General features: G+C 45.5%; 1 protein-coding gene across 50 annotated transcripts in view; it reads right to left on the bottom strand.

Moving 5' to 3' along the window:
• Positions 1-17,672, bottom strand: part of NFIX (nuclear factor I X) — a 5,476,577-nt gene that overhangs the window by 4,455,206 nt on the left and 1,003,699 nt on the right. The window lies entirely within an intron of this gene.

The following is a 17,672-nucleotide window of genomic DNA, read 5'->3' on the forward strand; positions in this document are numbered from 1 at the left end:
GCATCGCTGCCGATGGCTATCCCGCAATTATTACAGCGCTGAGGGGAGTTGAAAGTCATAGGGTCTATAGAGTGAGGACAACATTTAGAAAGGGGGGCAAGCGCCATTAGGTCCTCACCTGACCATGCTGTCCTTCCAACTTGTGCTTCACTGCCGGCAGTATGTCTGGCCCCGGCCGCGGTCTGGTCGCGGACGGGCGCAGACGGGCTTGCCTTAGGCGCGCCTTCGGCGCGCAAACGGCGCGCCCGCTGCGCACGTCCGCTGCGCGTTCTGGGGATGCACATTTTAAGTAGTGGACCGTTAGGGCGGGAAGGGGGCGTGGCCAAAAGTGGGCGTGGCCAGCGGCGCTGGGAGGCGATCGAGGGTGTCACGTGACAGCGCTTAGGTCCGCTGTACGTCTCCCTAAAGTGCCAGAGTGCAAAGTATTAAAATCACAGTATCAACACGATTTTAAAAGTGCCAGAGTGCAAGGTATTAAAATCACAGTATCAACACAGTTTTAAAAGGAGGAAATGCAGCAACTCCCGGCTTTTCGCCTCAGGAGACAGGAACTAGGCGAGCGCTCGTGGTTCAGCGCTATAAGTAGGGCGGGAAGGGGGCGTGGCCAAAAGTGGGCGTGGCCAGCGGCGCTGGGAGGCGATCGAGGGTGTCACGTGACAGCGCTTAGGTCCGCTGTACGTCTCCCTAAAGTGCCAGAGTGCAAAGTATTAAAATCACAGTATCAACACGATTTTAAAAGTGCCAGAGTGCAAGGTATTAAAATCACAGTATCAACACAGTTTTAAAAGGAGGAAATGCAGCAACTCCCGGCTTTTCGCCTCAGGAGACAGGAACTAGGCGAGCGCTCGTGGTTCAGCGCTATAAGTAGGGCGGGAAGGGGGCGTGGCCAAAAGTGGGCGTGGCCAGCGGCGCTGGGAGGCGATCGAGGGTGTCACGTGACAGCGCTTAGGTCCGCTGTACGTCTCCCTAAAGTGCCAGAGTGCAAAGTATTAAAATCACAGTATCAACACGATTTTAAAAGTGCCAGAGTGCAAGGTATTAAAATCACAGTATCAACACAGTTTTAAAAGGAGGAAATGCAGCAACTCCCGGCTTTTCGCCTCAGGAGACAGGAACTAGGCGAGCGCTCGTGGTTCAGCGCTATAAGTAGGGCGGGAAGGGGGCGTGGCCAAAAGTGGGCGTGGCCAGCGGCGCTGGGAGGCGATCGAGGGTGTCACGTGACAGCGCTTAGGTCCGCTGTACGTCTCCCTAAAGTGCCAGAGTGCAAAGTATTAAAATCACAGTATCAACACGATTTTAAAAGTGCCAGAGTGCAAGGTATTAAAATCACAGTATCAACACAGTTTTAAAAGGAGGAAATGCAGCAACTCCCGGCTTTTCGCCTCAGGAGACAGGAACTAGGCGAGCGCTCGTGGTTCAGCGCTATAAGTAGGGCGGGAAGGGGGCGTGGCCAAAAGTGGGCGTGGCCAGCGGCGCTGGGAGGCGATCGAGGGTGTCACGTGACAGCGCTTAAGTCCGCTGTACGTCTCCCTAAAGTGCCAGAGTGCAAAGTATTAAAATCACAGTATCAACACGATTTTAAAAGTGCCAGAGTGCAAGGTATTAAAATCACAGTATCAACACAGTTTTAAAAGGAGGAAATGCAGCAACTCCCGGCTTTTCGCCTCAGGAGACAGGAACTAGGCGAGCGCTCGTGGTTCAGCGCTATAAGTAGGGCGGGAAGGGGGCGTGGCCAAAAGTGGGCGTGGCCAGCGGCGCTGGGAGGCGATCGAGGGTGTCACGTGACAGCGCTTAGGTCCGCTGTACGTCTCCCTAAAGTGCCAGAGTGCAAAGTATTAAAATCACAGTATCAACACGATTTTAAAAGTGCCAGAGTGCAAGGTATTAAAATCACAGTATCAACACAGTTTTAAAAGGAGGAAATGCAGCAACTCCCGGCTTTTCGCCTCAGGAGACAGGAACTAGGCGAGCGCTCGTGGTTCAGCGCTATAAGTAGGGCGGGAAGGGGGCGTGGCCAAAAGTGGGCGTGGCCAGCGGCGCTGGGAGGCGATCGAGGGTGTCACGTGACAGCGCTTAGGTCCGCTGTACGTCTCCCTAAAGTGCCAGAGTGCAAAGTATTAAAATCACAGTATCAACACGATTTTAAAAGTGCCAGAGTGCAAGGTATTAAAATCACAGTATCAACACAGTTTTAAAAGGAGGAAATGCAGCAACTCCCGGCTTTTCGCCTCAGGAGACAGGAACTAGGCGAGCGCTCGTGGTTCAGCGCTATAAGTAGGGCGGGAAGGGGGCGTGGCCAAAAGTGGGCGTGGCCAGCGGCGCTGGGAGGCGATCGAGGGTGTCACGTGACAGCGCTTAGGTCCGCTGTACGTCTCCCTAAAGTGCCAGAGTGCAAAGTATTAAAATCACAGTATCAACACGATTTTAAAAGTGCCAGAGTGCAAGGTATTAAAATCACAGTATCAACACAGTTTTAAAAGGAGGAAATGCAGCAACTCCCGGCTTTTCGCCTCAGGAGACAGGAACTAGGCGAGCGCTCGTGGTTCAGCGCTATAAGTAGGGCGGGAAGGGGGCGTGGCCAAAAGTGGGCGTGGCCAGCGGCGCTGGGAGGCGATCGAGGGTGTCACGTGACAGCGCTTAGGTCCGCTGTACGTCTCCCTAAAGTGCCAGAGTGCAAAGTATTAAAATCACAGTATCAACACGATTTTAAAAGTGCCAGAGTGCAAGGTATTAAAATCACAGTATCAACACAGTTTTAAAAGGAGGAAATGCAGCAACTCCCGGCTTTTCGCCTCAGGAGACAGGAACTAGTCTAAGTCTGCAACTCCTCGGCAATTGAGATGGTCCCTCTGCTTTGCTGACTACAACTTTGTCTTGACCTACAAGCCTGGGTCAGTGAATGGTACCCAGATGCTTTATTTTATTTATTTATTTAATGAGTTTTATATAGCGCTGGCTAGACCCGTAGGTATCAGAGCGCTTTACATTCGGTTACACAATGTTACAGAAAATGATAACAATTAGACCTTACTTCAAAAATAAGCAACACATTGAAAGAGGAAAGAAAGGTGAGAGAAGTAAGGAGGAGGGGGAGGGGGAAGTGTGAAGGGAGAGAATGAGCGAAAAGATGGCAGGAGAGACAAAGGGAAGTCTTCCCACAGACCGACTGGGTAGGTGACGACCGAGGAGGGAATCCACAGCCCATCTCTCCTTTAGCTAAACAAGGTAGCTCCATCGGGCATCAGTCACATAGCTAGGTCTCAACTGACGAGGGAAAGTTCACATAAAAAAGTCCAGTGGATACACAGGGTGGGAACTATGAGCAAGGGTAAACAGTCAAAATATTGACTACAAAATATCGAATGGACATAATATCGAGTTTTAAATATAGATTGGACAAAATATCGACTGGACAGAATATAGACATCAAAAATATCGTTTTAAAGGTAAGTAATGTAATATCGAATGTTAAAAATATAGACAGTTAAAATATCGAAGTATATAATATAGGTTATTAAAATTATCGAATTTTTAATAACATCTAATTTTTTATAGTGTTTTTTATGTTATTATATGTGTGAAAAGTGTGTATTTATGTTATAATTTATTTTAATTAATGACATTTGTTTTTTAAATTTTTGCGTAATTTCATTCTGTAGCGGGTTGTGGGTTTATAGGGGAATAGGGTGGGAAGTAATTTAATTATAATTAATTAAATATGTAAATGTATTTATTGGTATTAATTTTTAATTAATTGATGATTAATTTATATTTGGTAATTAATTAAATTTTAATTGGCAATTAATTTTAATTAATTGTTAAATATGTTAATTTTACGAATTTATTTTCTGTAGCGGGTTGTGGGTGTATAGGGGAATAGGGTGGGAAGTAATTTAATTATAATTAATTAAATATGTAAATGTATTTATTGGTATTCATTTTAATTAAATGTTAATTAATTTATATTTGTAATTAATTGAATTTTTATTGGCAATTAATTTTAATAAATTGATTAATTGCTAATTATGTTATTTTTTATAATTTATTTTCTCTAGCGGGTTTATAGGGGAATAGGGTGGGAAGTTATTTATTTATAATTAATTAAATAAATAAATTTATTTAATTGTATTTAATTACAATTAATTGTTCATTAATTTGTAATTATTAAATTGTTAATTGTTAATTTGTAATTAATTTGTATTAATAGGTAAATAATTGTAATAATTATTTTACATTTTTAATTTTAATTGATTAATTATTATATTATATTAAATTGGTAATTACTTTTAATTTTTTATAGAAATTAATTTATATTTATTGAAATAATATATGAAGTATTTAATTTCACTACTATTGCACTCTCTGGAGTGGGAATAGTAATTTTTACCACTATGCTATCCAACGCTTTCCCTACTGTTGCACTCATTGGAGTGGGAATAGTAATTTTTACCCCTACGCTATCCAACGCTTTCCCTACTGTTGCACTCACTGGAGTGGGAATGGTAATTTTAACCCCTACGCTATCCAACGCCTTCCCTACTGTTGCACTCTTTGGAGTTGGAATAGTAATTTTTACCCCTACGCTATCCAACGCTTTCCCTACTGTTGCACCCACTGGAGTGGGAATAGTAATTTTAACCCCTACGCTATCCAACGCTTTCCCTACTGTTGCACTCTTTGGAGTTGGAATAGTAATTTTTACCCCTACGCTATCCAACGCTTTCCCTACTGTTGCACCCACTGGAGTGGGAATAGTAATTTTAACCCTACGCTATCCAACGCTTTCCCTACTGTTGCACTCTTTGGAGTTGGAATAGTAATTTTTACCCCTACGCTATCCAACGTTTTCCCTACTGTTGCACTCAATGGAGTGGGAATAGTACATTTTACCCCTATGCTATCCAATGCTTTCCTTACTGTTGCACCCACTTGAGTGGGAATAGTAATTTTTACCCCTACGCTATCCAACGCTTTCTCTACTGTTGCACCCACTAGAGTGGGAATAGTATTTTTTACCCCTACGCTATCCAACGCTTTCCCTACTGTTGCACTCTTTGGAGTTGGAATAGTCATTTTTACCCCTACGCTATCCAACGTTTTCCCTACTGTTGCACCCACTGGAGTGGGAATAGTAAATTTTACCCCTACGCTATCCAACGCTTTCCCTACTGTTGCACCCACTGGAGTGGGAATAGTAATTTTTACCCCTACGCTATCCAACGCTTTCCCTACTGTTGCACTCACTGGAGTGGGAATAGTAATTTTTACCCCTACGCTATCCTACGCTTTCTCTACTGTTGCACTCTTTGGAGTGGGAATAGTAATTTAAACCCCTACGCTATCCAACGCTTTCCCTACTGTTGCACTATTTGGAGTGGGAATAGTAATGTTTACCCCTACGCTATCCAACGCTTTCCCTACTGTTGCACTCCCTGGAGTGGGAATAGTAATTTTAACCCCTACGCTATCCAACGCTTTCCCTACTGTTGCACTATTTGGAGTGGGAATAGTAATTTTTACCCCTACGCTATCCAACGCTTTCCCTACTGTTGCACTCTTTGGAGTTGGAATAGTAATTTTTACTCCTACACTATCCAACGCTTTCTCCACTGTTGCACCCACTGGAGAGGGAATAGTAATTTTTACCTCTACGCTATCTAACGCTTTCCCTACTGTTGCACTCACTGGAGTGGGAATAGTCATTTTTAACTCTACGCTATCCAACGCTTTCCCTACTGTTGCACTCTCTGGAGTGGGAATAGTATTTTTTACACTTTTGCTATCCTACAGTAATAATATTGGATATTATTTAATTATATAATGTTACTATATATATATGTTTTAACAAATATGATTGTAAAAAAAAATTGATAACTTTTAATTATTTAATTATTATAAGTTAATTTCAGTATTTTTAAGTATATTTTAGTAATTAATTTTAACTATTAATTTAATTTAACACTGTTTTTAATAAAGTCGATATTTTAATAAACTATATTTTTGTAAACGATATTTTTGACTCGATATTTTTGTACTTACCTGTTTGTAGATACAAACTCGATATTCTGTCTGTCGATATTTTGGCATCGATATTTTTGCTAGTAGATATTCTGTCCGTCAATATTATGTCAGTGATCCATGAGCAAGGATGGATGAGAGCAGGGGTTGAAAGCTGGAAAGAAGAGTAGAGCGGTAGGGGGTAGGGTGAAAGGGGGGAGGGAGATAAGGTCAGGAGAGACGCAGGAGAGTTTGCCCAAGGACCGGCTGGGTAGGTGACGGCCAAGGAGGGAATCCATAGCTCATCTCCCCTTTAGCTCACGAGGTAGCTCCACCAGGCATCAGTCAAAATGGCCAGGTCTCAGGTGTCGATGGAGAGTTCACAGAGTCAATGACTGAGGCGACCAATTTGAGGTCAGGCAGGGGGGATGAGTCCTTGATGTACGAATTCAGAGGATCCCCAGAATTTTCTATAATCCGGATGAAAGGGGGTGCAAACTAAGCAGAGGATTGGCATGATGTACAATGCCGGGGTCCGCAAGTCTTTAGGGGGAGCGCGTGATGTCAAGTGATAACCGCTAGAGAGCGAAACAGCAGCCATTAGCAGGACAGGCGGACAGATCATTGATATGTAGCTTTTGTCAGTTCACCACTTGGGAGAGGATTGATCTGCCCTTAATGTCCCTTCTGGGCCCCAGTCTTGTGGTTGCTCCTTCCTTCCTGCACATTATTTACCTTGCACGCCATCTCTGGCATTCGCAGAGGTATTGATGCCTGTATATGTCCCAGCGCCGCCATTTTGAAGTCAGACAGGCCGCTTGGGGGCATTCTTACTCGTTCATGTGCCGCTGGGGAGCCCCGGTCCTGTTGTCCCCTATGCCCCAGGTGCCGATGATCGCTGCAGCGTATCGATGGGTGCCAAAACGTAGCATGCCGGGCCCCCGCACTTGTTGCCTCTTTCCCCCTCTCCTCACCAGGTGCATCGCCTAAGAGCCAGCTTCTCGCTCGTGCTGTCTGGTGTGGGGGTGGGGTCTCTATCAAGTCAGCGTGCTCGGGTTGCGGTCACAGAACATCACCTTCGTTCTCCTTGGAAATGCTTTGTCCCGGTTGAATACTGAAGAAGAAAGAGAAATTTCTAAAGAAGGCCATATTATCCCAGAAGAAAAGATTGTTGGCACAATTTTGTATTCGGCATTGGAAAACAAGATAAAAGAACACCTTACCGATACTGAAATGTCAGAATCGATTCAGGGAGGGCCCGAAAGAAAAATTAAAGATGAAAAACTCCACTATCAAGGAAAACTCTATGTACCCAACGAAGAATTATGAAGTGAAGTCATTCAGTTGTTCCATGATTTTTTTTTTAAACATATTTTATTGAGTTTTTCCATCCATATTATACATAGTACACTACGTGTGTCATTGTATAGCCCGCAATAATAAAAATATTGCCATCAACACAATAATCTTCCGCCAACTAAGTGGTGGCCAAATAAATGCAAATATACATTGTTTGCAGCTGTTGTATTGCCCATATCATAGGAAAAGAAATTACTAAGAAAGGTAATATAAATTACAGATCTATTGCATGGGCGCTCAATCCAAAAATGTAAAAATAAAGAAAACTCAAGATTATCTATTTATCTTCTGACTACATTTCTAAACCAAGAAAATAAAACAATTATTAACAACTATTCCCCCTGGTCCATTGGTCCAATAATTTATACAATGAAGTTTTGAGAAAGTGTAGTCCATAAGTCAAAACAGACAGTACCAAACAGGTACTATCATATATGTATTGCTGCGGTGCGGTGGAATTTGACGAGTGCGCTGGGGCCATCCGACGCACAAGCCCACCGTGACTACGGACGGTTGGGGGCCGCCCGACACATGAAAGAGGTTATGAGGATGCCTCTCCACTTATTTATAAACCTAGATTGACCCCTGTACAGTCAACAAGTTATGACAATATAATGTTATACAGACATAGTCGGGTGAGTCAGTGGAAGTGTAGGAGAAGTGGGTGGGATAGGCACATCCTGTGCTGTTGGGGGGATTTAACGACTCCATGGCTTTAAAGGATTCTAACATTTGGTCCCAGTCTAATGAAATAGGGATTTTATGCAGGCCCCAGAATTCTTCTTGTCTAATAATTGCACTCTCCGCAGTGCCCCATCTGATCATCTCTGTCTGCCAAGTAAGTGGTTTTGGAGGTGAAGTCCATTTCCACCTCATTGTGATGGCACGTTTGGCTATAAGTACAGCCATGTCTGCGAATCTTTATTGGACGTTCTGTTTCTTAGGGCATTTAAGCAGGCCCAATAAGCAACTATCCGGTTTGTACCACCCAGTCGTGCCAGTGACCTTCTGCATAGTGTAACCGATTGTGTGCCAGAATCCTAGTAGGCGCAGGCATTCCCATAGCATATGGAGGAGGTCCGCATCCTCTTCTCAACATCTGGGGCAAGAAAGTTGCACGTTTGTGTATATACTGTTAAGGCAGTGTGGTGTGAGATATGCTCGATGTAGAATCATGTATTGTATATATTTGAATTTGGCATTACGGGAAACTTTCCCTATCAGTTAATTCCCTCCCCGTCTGCAGTGACCACCAAGCTCGGAGTGGGGTTAACGGAGTATCCGAGTGTGCTGGAATCCCCTTATATAACGTATGTAATAGTAAGATGACGCCCCCCCCATTAAGTGTATGGCCTGGACTAACTCGTGTGTGGGGGGTTCAATTCCATCAGGGTCCAGTGGAGCTTAATGTAACGGGTGACGGTGGCATGAAGGAGAAATGGCACTGGGGGAACACCCTGGGCACAAAGAAAGTTTTCATGATCTGCCAGTCTGCCCTCTCTGAACAAAGCCCCAATCGTTGACACCCCCACCTGCGTCCATAAAGATATCATTTTTTGGGAGATTTAGCAGTTTGCAGTAGGAATTCCTCATAAGGAGATGTTAGTAGAGTATGGGGTTACCCTTCTAGTATACCGTAGTGTCCAATACAATAATGCTGTTTTAAGCAAGGGGGAGCAGTCGGTGGGATCCTAACCGTTGGCGGGCAAAGATGATGTAGAATACCCCGATTGAGGAGCTGAGGTGTGTAACAGATTTCCTGGGTATGCCGGCCTGCGAGTCAGTAAGATAACCATTGTAGTTGGCTGGCCATGCAATAAGCCTGAAAGTCTGGAACACCCAGACAGCCCTCCCCAGGGTACAACTGTAATTTTGCAAGGCCCACTCTTCTGCGTCCCTTACCCCATATGAGTTCCGTTAAAAGTATAGTAAAAATTTGGGTCGGGATCACAACAGGTATATTGGTTAAAAAAATATAAGAGGCGGGGAAGCATCAGCATTTTAGAGATGGCTATTCTGCCCATCACAGATAATGGTAACGAAATCCAAAAAGAGACCTGCATGCGAAGTGATCTTATAGTCTTCAATTAGTTGCCATCAATGGTATTATTAATATTATTATTGCAGCTTGTAGAGTGCACGGCAACCTCCGACGGACGTTTCCCGGCGCTGATTATCTTGAGGAGTTCTGTAAACCTGAATGCCTAAATACTTAAATGTATCGGGCGGTTGGAAGGGTGAGGTTTCCAAAAATCACTGGGTCTGGGGTGTCTTTATGTCTCATCTAAAAGGCATAGGATTTAGTGGCATTGATTGCCAGTCCTGATATCTGCATTAACTGTTTAAAAACAGGTGGGATAGGTTCCAATTTTGAAGTTAAGTCTTTGAGGAAAAGGATAAGATCATCTGCATAGGCGGACACTATATGCGTTGTGTTTTGAATTGATATCCCCAAATCTACAGCTGTCCTATGAAGTTTAAGTAGTAGGGGCTCTAATGCCAGAACAAACAATAGTGGCGATAAGGGGCACCCCTGACGGGTACCCCTAGCTATGGAATAGGTCGCAGATATATGTGAACCAGTTCTGGACAGTGCCGTAGGGGTGGTGTATAATAGCTCAACCCACTGCAAATAACCCCTTGGGGCACCACATTTGTCCACAGAGGCCAGCCTGTAGCGCCAGTCGAGAGTGTCAAACGCCTGTTGCATATCAAGGGAAATACACCCAGTTGTACCGAAAAGAGTTGCCGATGTCTCATGATATAATGGAGGCATCTGATATTAAGTGACGTATTGCAGCCCGGTATAAAGCCTCATTGGTCTATATGAATTAGCTTCGGGAGATAGGGCAGGAGGCGTTTGGCTAATATTTTGCTTGGTATTTCATACTCAGTAGATAGCAATGACAGGGGACGATAACCAGATATATCTTGGGGGCTCAATTTAGTTTGGGGAGGGAAGTAATGAGCGCCTGCATAGTTGTTAAGGGGAGAGTAAGCCTCTCCAGAGCTGTCTAGTAGAGGCTATCTAGGCAACGGGACAGGTTCTCCGCGAATGTTGAATAGAATTCTGCTGGTAAGCCATCTAGGTCTGGAGTTTTATTTCTAGGCAAATCTCAAAAGGCTTCTTTAATGTCAGTGGTGGTTATAGGGGCCTCCAGGTCAGACTTGGCGTCCGCTCTTAGTTTAGGAAATGTAAGGTCACTGAAGAAGGTTGATATGTGGTCGTTTGATGCTATAATTGGGGCTTTGTACTGGTTTTGATAATATGCACAGAATGCTAGGTTAATGTCAGCTTGAGTAGAGACAACAGAGCCGTCCAGTATTGTGTATTTCCTATCGAGCCCCCACGATAACCCCAATTGCCGTTCTCGTATGACAGACTTGAATGTGTCCCATTCTATCAAACGTGAAGATGCAGATCCGTCATTTTCTGCAAAGTAATTAGTGATGGCAGTACCCAATGTGTCTTGGAAGACCACATCCTCCAGGGCTTGCGGCCAAATCCGCCAGGTTGGAACCGGGGTGGGAACCCTCCCCATTCAAGGAGTACTTCACGAGGGTTATCATCAGATAACGTTTTCCCGAGATATGTGGTCTCGACCATCTGGGGCACAAGTGTTGTAGAGCAAAATATTCTGTCAATCCTGGTGTGCAACTGGTGTGGTGGGGAGTAGCATGAATATTCTCGATTGTTAGAGTGATGTATACGCAATACATCCTGCATCGTCCAACCCGTAGCCCAGACCCACAAAAAATCTGCGTTCTTGGTAGATACCGCACCTCGTAGCGGGGGGTGAGAACGATCTAAGTGGACGTCCAAGGCAGAATTAAAATCACCACCAATAACCCAGGGATACATCACCCAATCCAGTAGTACTGTATTCAGGATAGTGAGATAAGCGGACTGTTCATAATTCGGGGCGTACACACTACCAATGATTATCGAAATACCATCTAATTTGCCCCAAAAGAATACATATCGCCCTGCTGGGTCTATTCGTTTTTCCACTAACACGAAGGGTATACCATTTCTAACCCAAATCAGTGACCCTCTTGTGAAGGCAGAATAACAGGTGTTATAAAATTGTCCCTACCATTTCCTACTCATTTTGGTTACTTCAAAGTCAATTAAATGGGTTTCCTAAATGAAGGCTATTTGGATTTTTTGCCTGTTCGGTTGGGTATACACACGGTGCCGTTTGTGGACAGACCCCATTCCCCTCACATTCCATGTCAATATTTTGTAATTACCCAGGATAGCCAAACCAAAACTGATTTTTACAAATAAATGGCAGGGAGAAATATGGGGGACACAACACAATCATTAGCATAGCATGGACCAAGAACCAACACCCTTTTATAAAACATAACACCCAATACTAGGACCAACGAGCAAACTATGTTGGTCTGAACAAATACTAAACTTTATTACTTCCACACAGTTATACAATGCAGTAACTGCAGGGGGGTGGGTCTTGTTATGTTATGTTATGTTAAAAGAATTTCTTAAGCGCACTTACACCAAGCGGTTTCATGGCGCTGAGAGAAGCGGAGTAGAGACAAGTGTACTTATTGATATGCTTGAGAAAATAAGAGAGTTTTCAGGAGAGTTCTGAATTTAGTGTAGCAAGTGACCAGTCTAATCTCCGTAGGGAGGGAGTTCCAGAAGCGGGGGGGCCAAGACGGAGAATCTCAGACCTCCGTGCTTTTTTCGTCTGAAGATGGGAATGGCAAGCAGGTGAAGGTGAGAGGAACGGAGTTCACGTGACGGAGTGTAGCGTTGAATCCGGGAAGAGATGAAGGCGGGGGATATGTTGTCGAGAGCTTTAAAGATGGTACAGCCAAGTTTGAAGAGACAGCGTTTAGCTACGGGTAGCCAATGTAGGCTCTTCATGAGGGGACTAACATGTTGGTGTCTGGGTTGGTGAAAGATCAGCCTAGCTGCTTGATTTTGTACAAGTTGCAGGCGGTGGAGTTGGTATGACGGAATGCCGACATACAAAACATTCGCATAGTCGATGCGAGAGGTGACACGGGCCATGATGACAAGGGTAAGAGCTTCCTTAGTTAGGAATCTGCAGATTTTGCGGATTTTGCAAAGATGGAAAAAGCAGGAGGAGACTACTGTATTTATTTGGGGCTTAAGCGATAGGTCGCTGCAGATGGTTACTCCGAGACTCTTCACAAAGTTGACTGGGTTGGGAGCAGAGCCTAATGAGGGTGGCCAGAAGCTGGGGTTCTAAGGGTGATGGGGACCTCCGACTAAAACCAGCTCGGTTTTATCGGGGTTTAGTTTAAGTTGACTGCGGTACATCCATTCACTGATAAAAATCATGGTGGTTTGAAAATCAGTGACGGAAGTATGAGAGGAGTCAATATTAAAAACCAGCTGGAGGTTGTCAGCATAATTGAAGATAGTAACAGGGTTGTTACGTAGTGACACAATCAGGGGTTGCATATATAAATTAAAGAGGAGGGGCGAGAGGGCCGAGCCCTGGGGAACCCCACAGGTGAGGCTAGTTTTTTCGGCCGAGAAATTGTCCAGACGTTCAGCCTGGGAGCGCCCGTCGAGAAAGGAGATGATCCATTTTAGGGCCAGGCCCTGGATGCTGGCGTTACCGACACGGTCGATCAAAGGTTGGTGATCGACCGTGTTGAACGCTGCCGACAGGTCCAAGAGCACCAGAGCCTGAGAGATGTTATTGTCAGCTCCATTTCTGAGTTCATCCATTACTGCCAAGATGACGGATTTTGTGGAGTGAGCGGGTCTGAAGCCCGCTTGCCGGGGATCGAGAAATTGCGTGTGCTCAATGAATGAGCTGAGGCAGTTTGTGACATGAGCCTCCAGAATTTTACTGAGGTAGGGGAGCAGAGAGATGGGACGAAAGTTGCTCAATACCGCGGGGTCGGCGTTTGGTTTTTTCAATATGGGGATGACTGTAGCGCATTTAAAAACATCTGGGACAACGCCCGTTTTGAGAGAGTTATTGAGAAGCGACAGGGCGGGTCAGGGCAAATGGTGAAGGCCTCTTTTAAGATGTGGGGGGGCAGCAGTCATTGGGGGAGCCGGAACCCACTCTGTCAAGGAGTATCAGAAATTCATCTTGTGCAAGCCATGACTAAACAGTTGGCAATAGAGCTACATCCCGGACGGGACCCTATAACATATTTAGCCTAGACAGGAACCTGGAGAGAAAAATATAGTTTATACATACATCAACAATTTCTTACGCCTCCTCATCAGATAAAAACGCTTCCATCATCGCGAGGGAACCACGTAGATAAACCTACAACACTAGCCAAAAAAGTCCTTCACAATCTGCAGGGTAATCGTGGGGAACAAAATATCATTACTCTCAGTGTCTGATGGTATTGTATTATCATCAGATTGTTCCGTGGACGTGACCAGTGTAGGGTCTCGCATGGAGGCAGCAACCACCAGCGGCGACCCCTGCTCTAGGAGGGCCCGTGCCCGTGTAGGCTTTTGGATGGGGACTGTTCGTGTTATTTTGTTGGGACGTGGCCTGACTATCAGTTCGTGCTGGCTGACATCGCAAGTGCTGGTCAATATTGTACAATAACTGAGAGGGCAAGGTGGATTCCAGTCATTTGCCACCTCAAGACATTCAAAGAAATAAGCCTTCTGATTGTAAAGAATTTCATTTGTGCAGGGAATAGTAAAGCATATTTCAAGTTAAGGGCCTGGAATTTACATTTAAGTGGCTGGTAGGAGGTTCTGTGACGTTGTACTTGAATAATGTAATCTGGATACAATGAAATCCGCGTGTTTTCGTATTGTATAGGGGCGTTCTCTCTGGCTTTTTGTAATAGATAATCTCGGTCCCTATAATTAAGGATGCAGGATATAAGTGGTCTAGGCGGCCTGCCTGCTGTTGGTCTACCCGTAGGTACTCGGTGTGCCCGTTCCACACAGAAGAATGTAGAGAGACCTTCTGGAGCTACATGTTCTCTGAGCCATTATTCTACAAATTGGGTCGCATTGGGTCCTTCTGATCGTTTTGGCAGTCCAATAATGCAAACATTATTGCGTCTGGCCCTCCCGTCTTCATCTTAGACTCTATCCAGCAGGGTTTTTAATTGTTGTTGCATGTGCATCAGCTGGTCAGAGTGGTCTTTTTGCTGTGATACAAGGTCTACTAGTGTGTATGCATGTTCCTTTACCGTGTCTTAGAGTTTGGTGTTGTCAGCACGCAGAAGGGTAAGGTTAGTAGTTAGAGTACCAACTTCTTATTCGATAACTTGGCGTGATTCCCTTATCTCGTGGACAATTTGGTCCAGCTTATCCCGGAGGGGGGAAGAGGGGGGGGGGCTGTAGGGCCATTGGTGGAACACAACTTATTGAGGATGTTTGGGAGGCCGATTCAGAGTCCCGCTGAAGTGGTGCCTCAGTCAGATTGTTTTCCCTTGGTGCGCCCATGACGACTTTGTGTCACAGTAAGACAGGGAGGGAAAGACACTCAGCTATGGTTTCGGGGTGCAGAGACAGGACCAGCAGGGTCTAGAGAGCAAGCTGCAATGGTTTCGGAGCTCCAGGGGGTTAGCTGATTGTTGGCCGGCTATCCGGAATGGCCCAATCCTTTGGAATTAGAGGGAACGGCTTCAGGGCCCAGTGAGTGGAACTGGTGTGGCCGCCTGCCCCCCGGGGACAATCTGACAAAACAGTTGAGTTACGCTCCCCTCGTTTCACAAGTGATTAAGCAGCCCTTGCGTAGGAATCACTTCTCCAGCCACTTAAGGAGGCATGCCTAGGAATAGAGTGAAAAGTCCGGTATAAACCCAGCCAGTGAGTGTGTCAATAATACTCGCTAGAACGTTTTTACGGTTCTAGGAGAGTGACTATAGTTCAGTTAGGTCTACCCACTGGTTGATTCTCTTTGGGTCCAATGAATCAGTTCAGTGTACTAATGAGTATGGGGACTGTGCCCACCAGCCTCTGTGGATATCTTCTATGCAGAGTTTTAGAGGGTACACGTCATGTAGTGCTTACTGCTTATTCAGACTCATCAAAGCACTAAGCCAAGCATCCTCACTGACGCAAGCCCTTGGGAGCAGGCAACAGGAGCGAGCCAGTAATCACGGGTGGGGCCCAGGGCCAGCCAGTCCAGCAGCCAGTGACCAGTGCAAATAATAATTGAAACTGCTCTCTCTGCATTACAACATAACCTCCATACAAGTGTTTAGCAGGGGCCAAGACTCACTTGTTGTTATCCACATAGCGGGGGGGGGAAGGCAGAGACCAGGGTTAGAACGGCCTTCGCTCCAGTAGCCTGTGCATACCGCACCTCACCTCGGTTGCAGGAGACAGTCACGTCCCCCTCAGGGGCTCCACAGTGTACAGAAATAGCGCCGCTCCAGCAGGTAGTGGGGGGGAGGCGCAGGGAAACCACACCAGCAAAAACTCCGATCCAAAAATTATCCGGCGTCACTCTCTCGCAGATCTCGGCGTCTAGATAAAGGTCGGAATACCTCCACAGCTGCAGGCCTCGATGACACAGTATGCCCAATGTACAATGACAGTGTGTCTCTAAAGGTGAGACAGACACTGCGATGGAGTCACCGGTTCCCAGCAGGGTGAGCAATTAAGTAGGGGTGCAGGTAGGGCCCCCACACCAGGACAGGCAGTGAGCGCAGCCGCAGAAGCAGGCAGTGAGCGCAGCCGCAGAAGCAGGCAGAGAGTGCGCAGCGCCAAGCAGAGGACAAGGGTGCAGCGCCTGTCGATCCAGAGAGCGGAGAGACTCTCCCACGCAGAGAAGTTAAGTTGCGTGTCTCACCGGACAGGGGTTAGGTCAGCAGCAGTCTCCGCAGCTGTCACCCAAGGTAGGAGACGTCTTGGCGAGGCCACACACTGCAATTTCAGGCTCCCTCAGTTCTGTACCGTGACTGCAGAGCTACTCACGGCTATTACGGCCGCCGGGTGAACACCGCGCCCTCGCTGCTGGTCCAGGGGAAGATTAGGCCAAAAATATCCCAGATTTCACCAGTAATTTCAGGATAATGCGGGTCCCAGCCGGGAGCTCCGTTAAGATGTGGCCGCCATGTTCTGCAGCTAGCCACGCCCCACCAGTTGTTCCATGATAATCCTTTAGCTAGACATAAAGGAGTTAAAAAGACTCTAGAACTTGTGCAACGTTCATTTTGGTGGCCGAACATGGAAACTCAGGTAAGACAGTACATTGAATCTTGTGAACAGTGTGTTAAGGGAAAGGCCAACAGACAGACACCATAAGCTCTGCTCATGCCGTTATATCTGTAGCCCCTTGTCCAAGGCATACAGTGTCATTGGATTTTATTGTTGATTTGCCCTCAAGTCAGGGTATTCTACAATTTGGGTTGTAGATGATCATTTTTCAAATATGAGCCATTTTATTCCATTAAAATCCATTCCAAATGCAACCCAGCTGGCTACCTTGTTCACGCAACATGTAGTTAAGAATCACGGTATTCCAAGAGTAGTGATTTCGGATCGGGAACCACAGTTTGTTTCTCACTTTAGGAGATCTTTTTTTAAAGAGCTTAGGAGTAGGTTCTCGTCTGTCTACCAGTTTCCACCCCAAGACAGATGGACAGACAGAGAGAGTGAATCAAGATCTTGAGCAATATTTGTACTTGATGGGTCAGGAGGGAGATTGGCCAACCTTGATCTGGGGAGCAGAATGTGCCTATAATAATTCTGTACACTCTTCCACTGGTTATTTTCCTTTTTTTCTGAACTCAGCTAGGCATCCTAACATGTTAGTTAGCAACATTGAAAGTGATGTACCTGCAGTTGATTTGGTTGTACAAGATTTGCAGAAGGCCTATCAGTTAGCCACTAAAACTTTAGTTAAAGAAAAGATTCTTACAAGAAGCAGGCAGACAAGCGTAGGAGAAACAGATCCAGTTTTCGAACCTGGAGATCAAGTTTTGATTTCCAATCGAAACATGTGATTAATGGGAAACAGAAAATTTCAACCTCGATTTGTAGGTCCTTATGAAGTGGTTAAGAGGGTAAACCCTGTCAGTTTTAGGGTCGAACTTCCCAGTAAACTAAAGATACATCTAGTATTCCATGTTTCCTTGATCAAAAGAAATCCACCAGATTTAATAATAGATTCCAGGATCAGGAAGGGGAAGTTGTTTTACTTGGTGGATTGGTCCAGAGGAGAGGTCTTGGGAGCCCAGTTCAAATGTTCATGCCCCTAGATTTGTAAAGGAATTTCATAAGATTCACCCACAGAAGCCAAAGGAGAGAGGAAGATGGTTCTTGGTGGGGGTACTGTCAGGTCGGTGCGTTACCTTCAAGGGTTGAGCAG

This window comes from Lissotriton helveticus, chromosome 1_1 (assembly GCF_964261635.1).
Source record: "Lissotriton helveticus chromosome 1_1, aLisHel1.1, whole genome shotgun sequence".
Lineage (NCBI taxonomy): Eukaryota > Metazoa > Chordata > Amphibia > Caudata > Salamandridae > Lissotriton > Lissotriton helveticus.